Source organism: Amblyomma americanum, chromosome 2 (assembly GCF_052857255.1).
Source record: "Amblyomma americanum isolate KBUSLIRL-KWMA chromosome 2, ASM5285725v1, whole genome shotgun sequence".
Classification (NCBI taxonomy): domain Eukaryota; kingdom Metazoa; phylum Arthropoda; class Arachnida; order Ixodida; family Ixodidae; genus Amblyomma; species Amblyomma americanum.
The window spans coordinates 142781789-142798046 of record NC_135498.1 but is presented as its reverse complement, the minus strand read 5'-3'; the positions used below and the strand labels follow the sequence as shown (position 1 = coordinate 142798046).

At 48.8% G+C, this 16258-nt stretch overlaps 1 protein-coding gene across 2 annotated transcripts in view; it reads right to left on the bottom strand.

Moving 5' to 3' along the window:
• The window catches only part of LOC144121834 (uncharacterized), a 263637-nt gene that overhangs the window by 199717 nt on the left and 47662 nt on the right, over positions 1-16258 (bottom strand). The window lies entirely within an intron of this gene.

The following is a 16258-nucleotide window of genomic DNA, read 5'->3' as shown; positions in this document are numbered from 1 at the left end:
TAGGGTGACGGGGGAGACCCGACCTTTGGCGAAATTACGAATCGCAGATTCAGAGTCGCTGAAGATGGTGTCTGCAGAGGCGGAGACCACCGCCAAGGCTATTACCGCCTCCTCGGCCTCTTCAGAGGATCTGACGGGAATGGAGCACGCAACCAACGGCCGTCCACAGTAGTTTACAACCGCGAGCGAAAAACCATCGCGATCATAGTATTCCGCGGCGTCGACGTAGACCGCTGTCTGATCTGTTAAATACTTTATATGCAGAGACTTAGCCCTGTCCTTGCGGCGAGCGACATGATACTCTGGGTGCATGTTTGTCGGGAGAGGGGTAACGATAAGGTTGCCGTCGATATGGGACGGAAGCTGGGCATTGTCGGCGACGGTCGTTTCGAAGCTTATTCCAAGCTTGCGAGTATGTGACGTCCCGTGGAGGTGTGGGTGAGACGCTCGTACTGAGCTGTGAGATGAGCTTCCGAGAGCTCCGTCACAGTGTTGTAGACCGCCAATGCCAGTAGCTTATACGTGGCGGTCCGTTGGGGGAGATGGAGAGCTACCTTGTATGCCTGTCTTATAAGGCAGACAAAGCGGTCCCGTTCCTGGCAGCTAAGGTAGAGGTAAGGGGGGGGTATATGTGAGGCGGCTGATAACAAACGCCTGAACAAGACGTCGGAGGTCAGCCTCTCGCATGCCTTTATGTTTATTAGCAATGCGACGAATTAGACGAATGGTTTGCGAGACAGAGACTAGCCAGAGTGTCGGTGTTTCTCCGATGGCTCTGGATGAGAAGCCACAGTACACTAATGGTGAATACTTTGAGTATGGGTTGGCCACTAGCAGTAATGCAGATGGGAGGATGGCCGTGGAGGCCGGGTTGACCTCGAATGAGCAGCAGCTCGGACTTCTGAGGTGAGCACGAGAGCTCGGCTCCGGCTACGTGGCGCTCAATGACATCCATCGCTTGTTGAAGTGCGGATTCAACCTCAGCATCGTTGCCTGTTGAAGCCCAGAGGGTGATGTGGTCTGGGTATAAGGTATGGAATAGCCGGGGGATAGCGTCCAATTTTGAAGGTAGCGTGAGCAAGGCGACATTGAAAATAAAGGGTGAGAGAACGGATCCTTGGGGGATGCCATTGCTACCTAAGGTTATAGGGTCAGAGAGGAGAGAGCCAAAGCTAATTTTAGCTGTACGACCAGAGAGGAAGGTGCGTATATACTCGTAGGTACGGTGACCAGGATTTAGTAGGGAGAGGGTAGCGAGAATAGCTCCGTGCGAGACATTGTCAAATGCTTTAGTTAAATCAAGCCCTAGAATAGCCTTTGTGCCCGCTCTGGTAGAGGGGCAAAGTATCTCTCGAGAGAGAGCTGGAGCATAATGTCTTGCGTAGAGAGATTTGAGCGGAAGCCAATCATGGTGCGAGGTAGGAGATCATTACCTTCAACATAATGATTATGACTGTTGAGAATGACGTGCTCCATTAGTTTCCCAGCACAGGAAGTGAGGGAGATGGAGCGGAGGTGTTCAGAGCTGGTTGTTTGACTGGCTTCGGTATGAAAGTCACGCGTGCATGTTTCCATGCGGCAGGGATTTCGCCCTCTCTCCAGCAATCTTTAATGAAGGCAGTGAAAGTCTCAATGGACGGGTCATCTATATTACGGAGAGTTTTGTTGGAAATGCCGTCCGGTCCCGGGGCAGAATTAGGGCGAAGCTGAGTGAGAGCGAATTTCGTCTGTTTGTTTCGCTTGTCCTCGTTTTTCCGCGCCAACTTCTTCAGTATGCATATCAACCAACTAGCCTAGCTTTCTGCTCAGGTTATGAGGGACGCCGTAGTGAAGGGCTTCAGAAGTTTCGACCTTCTGGGGTTCTTTACCGTGCATGGACATCGCGAAGTACACGGGCCTCTAGAATTTCGCCTCCATCGAAATTCGACCGCCGCGGACGCGATGGAACCCGTGTCTTTCGTGTCAGCAGCCGAGCACAACCACTGAGCCACCGCAGCGACGACTAAATGGTAATGCCAGCCAAGTATCGGGCCAACATCATGCTCATTTGTCACGGGGGGGGGGGGGGGGGGGGGGGGTAGGTTGGGAGATCAGAGGGGTCCGTAAGACAAAACACCGTTTGCTGTTTGAATTTTATTGGTCGGATTTGTTTAAGAACGTTCATCACTATGCCAGAGCATGCTAAACTTGCCAAAGATTAGGGAAACCGCATGATTACACGAAGGCTCCGCTAAAACAGCACTCTCACCAGTTGGCAACAGATATCGTGGGACCGCTCCCAGTGACAAAACCAGGGCATCGATACTTACTGACCGCTGTTCGTCCAGCCATAAAGTTTCTGGAGGCCACTCCTTTTAGAGAACACAGTTCCGGGGAAATAGTCAACACACTATGCACTGTCCATCTCAAGGATAGGAGATTCACACAGCAGGTTCTATGTGACCAGGGTACGATGTTTACGAGCGGCCTCACCCGCGGCTTTCTGAAGAAGTGTGGTGTAAACCTCATTCATAGCTCCGGTTATCACCCAAAGCCGAATAGCGCTGAACAGTGCCACTCAGTAATGAAGCCCTTACTGACAGCACTTATCTTTGAAAAGAAAAGGTAGTGGGACGCATGTATCTCCGCTATGCTATTCGCTTTAGGGTGAGTCATCCATGATGCGATTGGATTTATTCCGGCAGAGCTAGTGTAGGGGCGGGTTTTACGCTCACCATTATGCCGGTTAAGAGAATCATGGGAGTCAAAGGTAAGAGACCACACTATAGTTGGATATACCAGGCGTTTCAGCGTTCGAACACTAAAAAATTCTTTAAGAGATTCTGCATGAGAGAACTGGTAGTTGCAGTGGACGTCATTAAGTGCGAAAGATATACATAGTAATCACTGGTTCATAAAAATTTATTAGCTTTTTGTTTACCAAAGCTGGGCGTTCTTTGTCAGTGGCGAGTTTGTAGCCGTAGAGAAGACGATGCCAAATTATTTTTTAAAGCAAAGAAAAAATCGTTTTTTAAGCACTTGCAGAGCGAGAAAGTCTGGTGTTTTTTCCCCGCACCAAACCGAAACTCAGCGCATGAGAAGCGCCGGAAGCCAAGTAAATGCAACAACCTCTGTAGTGACGTGTTGCTATTACGGCAGGTGCCAATTCGAAACGTACGCGAATATTCCCTGGCTGGGAAGCTTCGACGCTCAGCATAGGCAGCGGCCGGCGTTATCTTTTTCTTCGTCGCTGGGTGCAAGGAAGAGGTTAAAGCCATCTCCAACTGCGTGGTGGCCGATTTTAAAAACGCTGATAGGCACTGGCCTGGCGCTGTTACCTCCAGAAGCAGCCTTATTATTTTTTCTTTTTTTGTCACTCTTGTTTCGTTGATGGAGTGAAGCCACGCTACCTCGGCGACAGTGTAGCAGATCGAAGACCTCTCCACATGCCGTGCCCTTGTCTCTTTTGTAACAACGCCGAACACCTCGAAAGACATTCTAATGTAGAAATCAGCTATGCACAACGAGAGGAGCAATTCGCCCGCACAGGTCTTCCCCGTCAGCAGCTGATGGGCCAAGCCTGGAGAGCCTCCTTCGGCGCTGGTTTCGGAGATTTGAGCGAACCGCCCGACTACATTTCAAGGACTGAATAAAATTTTTTCTCTCTTTGTGACAGTGCAGAGTTTTGTTTAACGGAGCTGGTATCATCACATGCAACTCACAAGAGATATTTTTTTTTTTTTGCGTGGCATCGGCTTGACAGCTAAAATAAGCGAGGACGCCGTAACTGAAAACTTTGCGCACTGTAGCGCGACGTTGCGTCGTACAAGTTGCCATCCAATGTGTTGCAAGAAGTGGTAGCCCACGATTAAGAAAACTAGACTTCATATCTTTAGTGGTTTTGAGTCATATAACAAACATCATTGAACAAAAAAAAAAAAAACGTCTATTTCAATGGTTCAGTTGGCTATTCGGGACTCCACGAAAGCAACAGCATTGCGTACTACAACACAAGATTTATACAAGATGTGCTAAAATTGCTTTTCGTCCACTGCGATGCGCACCCGAAGGCATTCTTTCACGGCTTTCATGGAAGGCAAAATCATTTGTCTGGGAATGCTTCCGAGAGGTATTCTTACACGTTGCTTTATATTCTCGAGGTTTGCTGGTTCGGTCTTTAAAACCTTATTTTTAACATATCCCTAGAGGAAGTCCAATGGTGACAAACCGGGTGACCTAGGAAGCCACGCTGTGCGGTTCCACAACGCCAAATTCGTTGGCTGGGAAAGAACTCGCCGATGAATTCCCGAGCCAGTGAAGAAAAATGCGGCGGGGCTCCGTCATGCTGGAACATTTTTTTCAGCACAGATAGCGGAAATTCTTAAGCAAACTCGGAGACGATGGCCTTTAAAACGTACTCTGTGTACTTTTTTCCAGAAAGGTTGCCATCGAGGAAGTAAGGACCAACAATGCGGCTGTTATAAATGCCACGTATAATAGAGAGACGGGCTAGTTGGTGACTATTAGTAGGGTGCATCTTGAAACCGCGCAAAAAAGACAAGGGACGAGTAAGAAACCAACAGGTCAGAGCGTGGAACTTCAACTGGTTTATTACAACAGTGCGCAACATTCAATCATCGTAATCACGTGGTAACATGACAAACTATCATCACGTAACACTTGTGCGCAGGCGTGTACGAGACATCATGCAATCTAGATATGAATACTCTTTATCAGACACGTTTACCGAGGTTGTTGTAATAAACCAGTTGAAGTTCCGCGCTCTGTCCTGTTGGTTTCTTCCTCGTCCCTTTTCTTTTTTTCGCGGTTTCAAGATGCATTCTACCAATAAATGCCACAAAAAAAACGATAGCTGACCACCATACTCGGTGCTTATGCTCACGAAGCTAGTGGCGGTTCTGATCGCACGAATAATGTGTGTTGTGATAATAATTGGTTTTAGGGGAAAGGAAATGGCGCAGTATCTGTCATATATCGTACGACAACTGAACCGAGCAGCAAGGTAAGGGATAAAGGAGCGAGTGAAAGAAGAAAGGAAGAAGAGGTGCCGTAGTGGAGGGCTCCGGAATAATTTCGACCACCTGGGGATCTTTAACGTGCACTGACATCGCACAGCACACGGGCGCCTTAGCGTTTTTCCTCCATAAAAACGCAGCCGCCGCGGTCGGGTTCGAACCCAGGAACTCCGGATCAGTAGTCGAGCACCCTAACCACTGAGCCACCGCGGCGGGGATGTGTGTTGTGCAAATTGACATTTGAATCCATGCAAAATTGGGCCTCGGCGGTCCAAAGCACTTTGCTGAGATGTTCAGTATATTTGACCCCAATGGGACAGTAGTTGCAAGAAACGAGTCGTTTCTGAAAGTCGTTTGGTCTCAGTTTGGTGCAGATTATATGGGTGTAACTGTGTCTTGAGAGCGACCTCCAAACGGACGCCGAGCTCGTTCCATTTGCGCTAGAAATTTCCCTGATGCTTGCTTCCGGCCCGATAGCGACGCATGCCACCGCATCGATGTCAAAATCATCGGTGGCACTAACTGGTAGCTTTATTTTCTGAGCATAAACGGATCCTGTAGTCCCAAGTCGATTAAATATCGATATGAATGTGGGGTGATTTGGCACACGACGACCAGGATATAGGGCAGCATACAGCTTCTGCGTCCATTTCTGCGCTTACATACGCGAGCACAAACTTTCTCGGCAATGGAATGCTGGCGTTTCGCTCGCACGGTCATTTCCGCAGTGTTCACGCTGCGGCGTTGAAATGTCGCATGGACGAGTTTACACCCGTAGTGCTGCAATGGCTCTGTCGCACGCTCACCTCTGCCTACCCGGGTTCCACGGAGCAGGCGCCGCGGAACCTTCCATCAAGAAATGCTTGGGAAACTGCAACTTCTTCTGACTGTTATCTGGACTACGACATGACAATCAGCGCCTCACTGCACTGGAACCACAGGGTAGTGACGTCATCAGATCCCCTTATGAAGGTTGCATGCAACCACCATGGGCTTAGAGGGCACGGCAGCGTTCATTGGAACATGTCACATTTCGAATGGCTCGTTGTGCAGGTCAGTTTTCGCAATTCATATCATTGGTTACGTACCAGTTGCTATAGTCTTGTGACGCTGCCGTGCCCTCGGACGTGCTTAAGCCTTCTTGATTATGTGGGTCTGTGTTCTTTCTATTATGGGGTAATGTGGAAACGAATCCCGGTACTGGCAGTGATAATGAGCCAACACTGAGCACAATCTTGGCGGAATTAAAGGATCTGAAAGTTGCCGATTCAAAGCGCGGCGCTACACTTCCAGAAATGAACGAAGAGCTGTCCAAATTACACGAAGTGCTCACGATATCCAAGGCAAACGAAGGAAAGATACTAAAGCTCGAGGAAACAGTACAGCGCTTACAGAATGTTTTGGCTGCACAGGAAAAACAATTGACAGATTTTGAGGACAGCAGCCGTATGAATAGCTTAGTAGCCTTCGGAATAAAGGAAGCTGCTAGTGAAACCCGGTCTGATCGTGAAAAAAAATGTCAAGACATTTGCAAAGACAAACTAGGAGTGGATATTGATTCTCTGGAACCTATACACAGAATTGGCAAAAAAAAAAACGCGATAATCAACCAAGGCCTGTTATTCTTCGACTCTACATATATAACGAAAAAATAGCCGTACTTACGAATGGCCGTAATCTAAAAGATTCCGCAGTGTGAATATCTGACTACTACTCGCAGGCAACTTTAAATCCTTTAAGAGCGAAAAACGCCCCGATGACAAAATAAAGCTCGTCTACAACAAACTGCATGTAAATGGTAACATTTATACTGCAGGGTATTGCTGCACAAAGCAGCCCACACGTCTCAAGGTTGACGAACAGGTACCACCACGCTTTGAGGAAAAATCACTTCGACTAATATATTTGAATGTGCAAAGTTTGTGCAACCAGCAAGACGGACTCGAACACTTATTTCTCTCCTATGAACCACACGTGGCGATTATATCTGAAACTTGGCTTCATGCCGACATTCCTGATAGCTGCGCTGTACCGCCTTCATACACATGCTACAGAAAGGAGCGCGCCACGAGGGGCGTCGGAATTGCGATTCTCGTGAAAGCTGGATTGTCTTCTGTCTTTTTGGACGACGTTTCCACTGTCCATGAAAGCGTTTCGTGTAGCCTGATGTTTTCAGGTAACCAAATAACTATTGTTGGAATTTATAGGCCTCATGGGGCGGGACCAGAATATCTACTGGAATTATATGGTTACATAGAAAAGTATTTAAATCAGAATATTATAATTGCAGGTGACTTTAATCTTTCCCACATTGATTGGGGCACCATGAAGTTTAGTCCCCTCGATGCGCGTAGTCCAGAAGTATTACTTGATATATTGTTGGCCTATAATCTAGTCCAGACTGCACACTCTCCACACGTGTAACTAGTTCAGCTCCTTCAATTCTTGACCTCATTTTATGCTCCGCAGGCATAAAAAAATGCATGACTGAAGTTCGCGAGGGCCTTTATGATCACAAACTAGTCTATTTTACCTGCGTGCTCCCACGCCAACTGGGAACGTGCATGCCAAAACCCACGTATTCTGCATTTTCTGGAAGATGCCCCCCATCTTTTGTGAGGACGACGTAAATGCGTTGTGGGCGAGGTTTAAATACCTCTGCGATTACTGCAGACGAAACTTTCTACCGGAAAAAGTAAAGTAACTAGTGAAAGGAAACCTTTAGTTAACCTGAGAACTAATACAATTAAAACGGAAAATCAAGTGCTGCAGGAAGAAAAAGAATAATAATGCGTCACTAATTACAGAATTAAGATCCTCCCTTAAGCATGGATTGCAAAAACCAAGATACAAGCATTTTTCCGAGACACTTGGTCGTTTTGCAACAAAAAATCCTAGAAAATTCTGGCAGTAACTGTCGAATAAGGACAATAAAAGGTTAGACCAAGTAACGGTTGACGGGAAAGTTGTCGCGGACAAAAAGGAAATGAGAGACAGGTTCAACCTCCATTTTCAAAGCGTGCTTTCCAGACCTGATGCGAGGATTGATAACACGTCAGCCAGCGATGGCGCAAGCAACATTACCCTCTCTTTCTGAAGTGTTGACCGAGCTTCTATTGCGATTGGATGCAAAAAAATCAGCCGGTCCTGGTAATATTCCCGCAGTATTCTTAAACAGGTATGCAGAAATTCTGGCTAGATTTCTCGCAGTAATCTTTCAGAAATCTGTAGAGTCGTGCGTCGTTCCCCATGACTGCATGTTGCACGTGTTGTACCCGTATTAAAGAAACGAAATCCATCAGAAAACAATAACCGCCCAATATCTCTCACAGTTTTTTTAGACACGAATGAAATAGTTAGCAACAGCAACATGGCTTCCGGCAGCGTTTTTCCACAACACCGCACAAATAATCGATAGCGTACATAACCTAACAAGAACTCGACAGTGGCGGCCAGGTAGATATAATTTTTATGGTTTTCTCCAAGGCGGTCGATAGGGTTCCTCACTCTAAAGTAATAACCGAAATAAGTATCGTTTCCGATATCATCGCTCGGATTATGTCAAATTTACAAAATATAAAATATGTGGAAACTGATGGCATCAGCTCCCGCTTCCTAGATGTTCATTCAGGTGTTCCTCAGGGCTCAGTCTTGGGGCCTGTTTTATTTAATAATTATGTAAGGGATCGGATGATCCGCGGGGTCATTAGGGCCAGTTGCCGGTCTCGGCTCCTCACCGCGGCAGCCCCCCCCCCCCCCCCTTACATAAACATAGTCATAGCATCAAGCCAATATTTTCCCGCACGAATTTCTACAAATATTCATGTTTCCCGAAAACAATGTCCGGCTGAAATTCCTTGCCTCATGATTCACCTCTCCTTTCTTCAAAATTTTTAGAGCCTATATATCTGACTATGGTTAGAAATGATGATTATCATCAGTTCATAGTGTGCTTCTTTATCCATGTACCTGTGTTGGGGCATGTACTCTCACAAAGTGTATTTGCATTGTAACCTTGTTTATTTTCGTTATTATATTTTGTTGTTGTAAATTGTAACTTCACCACTGTTGCTGATCCTAAGGCATAGTGCTTACTAACAAATTTATGTACCGCCTCCTGCTTGAGCCGATTCGGTCTGTCGTATTCTGTAAATAAAATTAAAAAATAAACCTCTAAAACAAGCACCTCAATGGCAAATGTCAACGCGATTGTAAAACTGCCGCAAAGTGTCGCAAGAACAGCTGTCTGACAAGATGCAGCCACTGCCGCGAAAGCCTTGCGTGCTCCGCAGACGAACCTTTGTCTGATGCAGTTCCTAACACGCAGCGATTATAAACGAACAGCAGATGAACCTAATGAATAAATGAGCGGATGGTTACACCTCACATCTGGCACGTCTGGTAGCAACATCAGAAGCGTTGGAAATAAAGAAAAACAAACAAAATTACGAACCTCTGTGGTTCCGTGACGCCTCGCTGTTGGTTTCTACCTTTGAATCCGAAGGTACGTGAGGTGTCGCAGCAGTGTCATGAGATAATTATGGAAACGAAAAGATCTTTTTTTCATATCGCAGGGCTTGATCAATATCCAATGAATGATTTATAATTTTAATTTTCGGCTGGTCGCGATGGATGGATAAGGTTGAACCCTTTAAATCAGGCGGTGGCTCAAGCCACCACGATGGATGGATGGATGGATAATGCTGAACCATTTAAATCAGATAACCTTCGCTTGGTTACTTCTACCCGCTAAAAATCTGCTTTCCCTACACTGTCCTTAAACCCTAATGCTTTGGTTAAATCAGCCCGCGGAAAACAAATTGAAGCGTCACCTTGTGGTGAATTCCTGCAGTTATCGGTGCTAATCTCACTACGTGACCGCATCAAACTAAAGCATCACAGTTTTTTTTAAGTGCACAGTGTTTTCTAATGCGGTAGTGTTAAAAGCCACACTCTCCACAAAATCCGGTGTCGGCGTTACGAGCGAGAAATCACGGGCATGGCTCTAGGAGGCGTCCCGAGAGAGCAACCTAGGAGACAGGTGGGCCGCCTAGGTCACGTGACCTCGTGGCGTCATCACAACCTGCCCACCGGATAGCGAGCAAACTGAGCACCGTGAGCTCCGTGAGCACCATGGCAGTGGCAGGTTAATTAATGATTGGTCGCTTGGGAAGAGCAACCTGGGACACACATGTCTCACCACTGGGAGTACCTGCCATCGCAGGGCAGTGGCGCATCGCTTAACCGCTGCACCACTGCGCCAGGAAGGGGTATGAGGACTCCTAAGGATCTATGAATGTAAAGTAGAAAATTGCCTCCTGCATACGTGGGAATTCATCCATTACTCCATCGCATCCTACCCTTCAGGCGGAGTTTATTAAGTGCCCCCTCTAATTTCTTTTTTCAGGAGTGTTTCATTATAGCTCATGCTTTCTCCAGGACGCCCTTCGATCAAAAGCAACGCTCTCTTCGCATCACCCATAGAGGCCACGATGTGCGTGTAACTTTTGTCACATGATGACACCGACCCATTTTGCTTTTCTTGTATGAAGCGGTAACCGCGGTGCACTAAGCTTTCGTCGCCGTGGCGCACGTCGCTGTGCCGTAACAGCCCCGGGCGTGGGGGGCGGGAAAGGACGGTACCGTATAGTCAAAATATGGTTAGAGCCTGGGGGGTGAAATTTTAATTAGTTTTCTGTATATTACTTTTTCCAAGGTGTAATAGCCTTCGTGCTTGCTGATCATGGTTTGCAGCATAGGTATACCTGAAAACGGGCGCACACACCGATTAAAAATAGTCGTTAAAAATCTTGCACACCGTTTCTAACAAAATAATTGCGGAATCGATCACCTTAGACAGCAAGCTTTCCGCCGCGCTTAAAAAAAAGTAGGGTGCTAAAATTTCAGTGCTTGGTCCCTTGAACCCTAATCTTTAATCGCTCTGCACTGCACTGGAGGATTGCATTTTGCGGAAATGTGCGCAAAATATTTCCGTTCTGCAGTATATAGTTATGCAAATCTCATCAGTGGCCTACTGATTAAAATTAAAGCTCTACGCATGATAATGCAATACAGGAGACAAGTGACTCACTGTAGAAAATATTTTAGTTTCGTCTCTTTTGCTGCGCTTTTATACCTTTGTGCCATCCGCGGTGCGGTGCTGGGACTGGGTTAGTGACATCGCCACCTAGAGACCTGGTGTCGAAACCAGAGATGGACATTTGAACTCAGAAATGTGGACCACACCTCAACCTCAAAAAAGAATTTGCCGACCTCACTCAACCTCAACCTCATCAGTTGAGGTGGAGGTCTCCTTAGACGCCCTCACCTCACTTTTCCTGAGACAACTGCTGACGTCACTCAACCTCACCTCAACCTCAAATTGTGATGCTGAGGTCGGCTGCTCGACCTCAGAAAACAAACGAAATACAAAACAGTGATTAAAAAGTGTTTCAGTTGAAAACAATGCTGAGAATCCTGTGAGACAGGAAACCCAAAATGATGGCGGTATTATTTAATAAGGTGTGTAAAGACACTATTAATGTACACGCAATAGGAGAAGCTTATAATATAGGATGAACCTTCAGAGAACGGCGATGCCGCCTTTTTCCGGACCATGCGTGGCTTGTTTCGAAGCAGGCATTAGCCGTGTAGATGATAATAATAATAATAATAATTGGTTTTTGGGGAAAGGAAATGGCGCAGTATCTGTCTCATATATCGTTGGGCACCTGAACCGCGCCGTAAGAGAAGGGATAAGGGAGGGAGTGAAAGAAGAAAGGAAGAAGAGGTGCCGTAGTGGAGGGCTCTGGAATAATTTCGACCACCTGGGGATCTTTAACGTGCACTGACATCGCACAGCACACGGGCGCCTTAGCGTTTTTCCTCCATAAAAACGCAGCCGCCGTGGTCGGGTTCGAACCCGAGAACTCCGGATCAGTAGTCGAGCGCCCTAACTACTGAGCCACCGCGGCGGGACCATCGGGCTCGTTCGCTGTTGAATTGGCTGCCCAGTGGCAACACTCCAAAATTGAAAATTTGTTTTTGGGGAAAGGAAATGGTGCAGTATCTGTCTCACATATCGGCGAACACCTCAACCGCGACGTAAGGGAAGGGATAAAAAGGAGGGAGTGAAAGAACGGAAGAAAGAGGTGTCATACTGGAGTGCGCCGGAATAATTTCGACCACCTGGGATCTTTAACGTGCACTGACATCGCACAACACACGGGCGCCTTAGCGTTTCGACGGAGGCGAAACGCATCCGCCGCAGTCGCGTTAGAACCCGGGAAATCCTATCAGTAACCGAGTGCACCCGCCGCGGTGGCTCAGTGGTTAGGGCGCTCGACTACTGATCCGGAGTTTCCGGGTTCGAACCCGACCGCGGCGGCTGCGTTTTTATGGAGGAAAAACGCTAAGGCGCCCGTGTGCTGTGAGATGTCAGTGCACGTTAAAGATCCCCAGGTGGTCGAAATTATTCCGGAGCCCTCCACTACGGCACCCCTTTCTTCTTTCACTCCCTCCTTTATCCCTTCCCTTCCGGCGCGGTTCAGGTGTCCAACGATATATGAGACAGATACTGCGCCATTTCCTTTCCCCCAAAAAACCAATTATTATTATTATTCAACCGAGTGCAACGCTCTATCCGCATCGAGTTCGATCACGGTCGAAAGTGCCAGTGTGATAGCGTTCAGTGTTGACGCAGTCACGGTGCCACTCGGTCAGGGCAAATGCGTGAGACAGCCTGGCGCGTACCGTCCGCACACCCGATTATGGCGCCGTTCGTCGTCATCGTTTCAAGACCGGGAACAATAATTATTCATGCCCCACTTTATGAAGCAAGCACAGGAAAGGAGGATGAAATAATGAACAGGCACCGGCGCCGTGGTAACTTGCGAATACGAGGAAGAAGCCACATTGTCCTCTATGAGCGCCTTCCAAGTGTTCCAAGCCAACCGGGACCCAAACGCTGCGTATACTGTCATTGTCTAAACTTAATGCGATGGCCCTCACACAGCCCATCGTGGTAAGGCTGCTCCGCATACGAGCGGCGCCTTGGGACACGCCGCTCAAGAAGCCATCAGATGCAGCGTATTCGCATTAAGGGACTGAATACCAGCCCATTGTCGAAAGCCTTGAGGATTCGGAACCAAATATGCTCCCTGGAAGGCGCAAGAGTGTTGGTCAAACATTTTCTGTCATTATTAATTAAAAGACTAGAGCATAGCACTGGGACGCAGACAGAGAAGAAGACAGGACGAGCGCTCGTCCTGTCTTCTCTGTCTGCGTCCCAGTTTTATGCGCAAGTCTTTTAATTAATGATGACATACCAACTAGCCCAGCTTTCCGCATTGATAACCTTTTCTGGCCGCACAGAATGTCGGAACGCTCTAATTTCGAACTGGACTTCACCCAGCCGTGTATTTCAGAAAGAAAGCCGTTCGCTTTCACTTTCGCACGAGGCCATTTTGCAGCGACGCTGAATGCGCTTAGGGCATACTGCACGCTGACACAAATGATGCAGCCTCAAGAAAAGATACCGCGAGGTGGCGTTTCATGGTGCGGTATACCTCAGGGCAAATTGAGGAGCTAAGCAGCAAAAATACCGTAAGCATTCGCCGTGCCGCTGCACTGGGAATAAGCGATACGATTCGCAACAGGAAGTACCAGCCGCTAATCGCGGTAACTCCGTAACTCAGAGTAGCTTTCCTCTTAAAATTGGCCGTATACATAGTTGAGCGCAGCTTGCTTTCCCGGTGCGCCTTTGGCTTTCGCTTTGCGTAACGTCTCTGCCTACTTGCGCGTTGTCTCGGCCTTTTATAAGTATTTAGTCGGTTTATCAAATCAGTCACAAAGGTACGACGGCAAGCGGCAAACTTCGCGGCGGTTTCCCGAAGGCAACGGGTATTCGAGTTAGACGAAGTATCTATGAAAGCTTCCAGACGCTGGCCGCGTACGACCGTGCGTCCTGCAAAGCCAACTTCCATGTTCTGAACAGGCGAAACAGCACATTACCTTGGCGTGACGTGGCCTTGGTAGAAGGCGTGAACCGGGGGCGGCTAGAGAGGCGTGGGAGCGAGTTGAGGTCAGTCGCAGTCCGGCAAAGTCAAAGTCCAGTCAAAAGAGCTCGTTGGTCCAAGGAGGCTTAGCCGTTAGCGGGAGCTCCACGAAACGCGTCCAGCCACCAACAAAGGAACAGTTCCGAATGATGTGAAAACGTTCTGAAAGACGAGGCGCTCGAGGCGCGTGGCGCGGCGTGTCACGTGGTTCAACATGCCTTGCGCGTGCTCGAAGAGGCTCGAGCGCCGGATAATGATGATGATGATGATGATGGCCTCGGGTTGAATGGCACGTACCCACGGTGGGGGATTGGCCAGGGCACATTGTTGGTACAAATACACACATGGGTAAGGAGTGGAATCAAGCCGGTAATGTTATTCCCGCCGCGGGAGCTGTCTTGCCGAGATGGCCGCTCCTCTGGATAGCAGCCGCGAACGCTGGCATGTGTAAGATATGCTGCGTCGCGGAGGTGATGCCACAGTGTGCCTTGCCCAAAGTTGCACTTAAGTCGTGGCTGAGCGCTTGCGACGGTTTCTAACGTGAGCGCAGTGAAGCTGCCGTAAAGGCGCAATGTGACTTGTCTCGGCGTCTCTTCCCGCAGAGAAAACATCAGAACCAGGCAGTAGAGGACGAGGACCGATGCGGGACGGAACGCTCGATACAGGCTCGCCGACGAATAATGCCGCTCTGTTGCTTGCCGCCACGTAGTATTTGATGTAGGTGCCGGCGTTCATGGTTATCCTGGAATTTGAGCTTCGCCGGTTGAACTTTGGAGCGCGCGGCGTTCGCTTGCGTAGTGCGGACGCGCGACACATCGACTCCGCCGTTTTTGGGCCGGAAGCGCGGACTAACATCCTGGACCTGGAAAATTATGATTTCACCGTCTTCATAAAGTGAGCCGGACTCCTTGGACGCCGAATTCAAGCAGGTGGGCCATTTTTGGCTGACTTATTACTGTTCTTCGGTCACGCCACACCACCCCAGAGCGGCCCAGCTTTGGGCTACGCTCGGGAGTAGTCTACGACTGAGTGCGGTCGCTATGGCGGCTCAGAAAATAGACAATCCCATTTTGATGAACTGGGCTGAAATTGAGCATTCTTGTGCCTCTGAAGACGTGATGAATACAGAAAACGAATGTTTTTTGTCCCTGATCTGCCTGCGAGAACGCCAGAAAAAGGGCACGAACGCTCTCAAGGCCGGTGCCAAGGCGACGCCCCTGATCTCAAAGCCGGAACTTTTCCTCATCCTGGTAAACAACGCGACACTTCGACCGCGCAGCTGTCTCAACAGAACATGGCACGCAGCTGGCGCCCGAGTCAGACGCCGCGCTTGCGCTCGCAGGACTTCATTGTGGTTTTGAAGCACAGAGATACTCTCAACGAGGAAATGGCTTTCCAGAATAGCGACACAGGCACTGCAGTGGTCTACTATGTGGGCAAAGTACACACTGCCGACCTCAGTGTGTGGCCGATCTTAGAACAGAACGTCATCGTTCTGCGGAACACAGACAACTACGGTGGCCGACAAGCTCTCCAGAGACTTCGGCCTCCAGGTAGGCGACCAGCCCTACCCTTTCTTCGGTAACCTCAAATTTCAAGACGGGAACGTCGATAAAGGCGTTATCCACGTTAAAGAAGCCGAGACTACGGAATCTCTCCTGTCAAAGGTCTTATGGCGGGAGGGGGAAATTGCTCACGTGCGGAAACTCGGCAAGTCGAATGTGGCGATTGTGACCTTCATAGGGAAACGGCTGCCCCGTTACATCCAATACTGCTACGAGTGTATTGGGGTGCGCACTTAAGAGATGGTCCCTGCCTGTTACCGATGCGGCAGAATTGGACACCATGTGGACAACTGTCCCTGGCCGGTGGACGGAAGGTGCGGCCTCTGTGGCCAAAAACTGGGCTCGACGGACACGGTCCTCACCGAACATGAGTGTACTACATTGTGCCTCGCCTGTGGGGGCGCTAACCTCACTGGCTCTGCGCAGTGCACGGGGAAATTCCGACAGCCCCAGCACTCCGGGTCTCCCAAACAGCAGGCCACCCAATACTCTACACAGAGGACGAGACAGCTCGCCCGGCAACCACCAGTGCAGCGCTATGGAGGTCAAGCGCCTCCACCGCCCAAACAGGCAGCAAGTCCGCACAAGCGCCGGGCAAGAAGTTAACACGGAAGCAAGGACC